The sequence below is a fragment of the Polistes canadensis genome, unplaced genomic scaffold (assembly GCF_001313835.1).
Source record: "Polistes canadensis isolate GaletaPanama2010 unplaced genomic scaffold, ASM131383v1 scaffold_550, whole genome shotgun sequence".
Classification (NCBI taxonomy): domain Eukaryota; kingdom Metazoa; phylum Arthropoda; class Insecta; order Hymenoptera; family Vespidae; genus Polistes; species Polistes canadensis.
In genome coordinates this window covers 16458-18031 of record NW_014570097.1, presented here as the reverse complement: position 1 = coordinate 18031, position 1574 = coordinate 16458, and the positions used below count along the sequence as shown (strand labels likewise).

General features: G+C 25.4%; 1 long non-coding RNA gene across 2 annotated transcripts in view; it reads left to right on the top strand.

The window, feature by feature from the left end:
* Positions 1-844: 844 nt before the first annotated feature.
* The window catches only part of LOC106792675, a 1960-nt gene continuing 1230 nt past the window's right edge, over positions 845-1574 (top strand). For both annotated transcript variants that reach the window (XR_001382333.1, XR_001382332.1), the window contains exons 1-2: positions 845-1104; positions 1285-1377. This is a non-coding gene — a long non-coding RNA (uncharacterized LOC106792675). The remainder of the gene's footprint in view (positions 1105-1284; positions 1378-1574) is intronic.

The window sequence follows — 1574 nt, the reverse complement described above, 5'->3', positions numbered from 1 at the left end:
ACAACTTTACAATATGTTGAACTTTGAACTATTCAGCTTTTTTCTATACGTAATAATCACAATAATAATACATTTCTATTATTATATACGGTGATTCACGAAAGTATTTGAACACTTACCTCATGAAATATTTTTAATCAATATTTTATTAATTTTATTAACAAGCGTTGTATATAAGCTATTATAATTAATAAAATATTTCATGGGGTAAGAGTGTTCAAATATTTTCGTGAGAATCACTGTAAATATTACTTCCATTTATTTCGTGTGAATATGAAAAAAAAAAAGGAAATCAATTTATTCATCGTAAACTTTGAAATTTGTTTTGTATACCAAAAAAAAGTTAATGCGAAGTCTGTTATTAAACAGTTACCGTATATTAAAGCAGTACTTTACTATGTAAATGTTTTAAAATTATCAGTCATATATAAAGGAAGTTCGTATGTTTTACGTAAAGATTTTTAAAAATATATTGTATATACTTAAACTTTAACATTTAACCTAAATATGAATGACTATAAAGACGATTATTTAATTTAAACAGTGAATAAGTAAGCTACTTGGAAAAGATATTCGCCAAAGCCACTATAGTGGCAAGCCGGCTAAGCACCATATCGGTAATAGTAGTGATCTATCTTTATTTTATCCACCGTCGGTAACGGTAGCTTTCTACTTTGTAAAAGATTGATCGTCGGTAATAGTAGGGTTCTATTTTTTAAATATCGACAGTCGGTAATAACAGTATCTAATCTAATTATATTTTCCGTCGGTAACCTTAATATAAAATATTACCGACGTAGAGTAAAATAAATTAGAATTCTACTATTACCGACGGGGTCAAAAGATTACGACGATGTTGAGAATAAAAAATATTCGGAGTAGACGATAATTCTATGGATTTGTTACATTAATGTACGTATAATAAATTTAATACAATTCTAATTAACATTGTGCTAATGGATATAAATGAAAAACAATCATAACTTCACGAATTTCAACGCATCGGTTAATTAAGAATAAAAACATCGGAACATTTCTTTGCTAATGTAAATACATGCATGCATATGCACACACACAAAGTTGAAGAACGACCAGGCATGACAGGTGTGACATTTTTCTCTTAACCTAACTTTTCATTTACATTATTACATATAATTATTTATTAGCTTTATTTATTCCATTTAAGAAAATTCATCCTATTCTTTATTTCATATTAGATTTTAATAATCATATATATAATTAAACAATCTATTATATATTAATTATATTTTTTAATTTTTTCAGGTTATGTTTATTATCTCATTAGACTTCTCTTTACAATTGCATGCACTCGATGTAAATAGATATGATGCAATGCATGAAGAACATAGCCCTAAGGTAAAATATAATTTATTTAACTATCAGAAAAATGATTTCAAAAGCATTTTTATGCTTGACATATTCTAGATTCTTAGGAATAGTATGATGTATTAATGATGTTTCAATATGTATATGCATTGTAATTAGTTTATCCAAAATTTGAGATAAATTTAACAATTATTTTTGATTATTTTAATCTAATAATCAATATATAT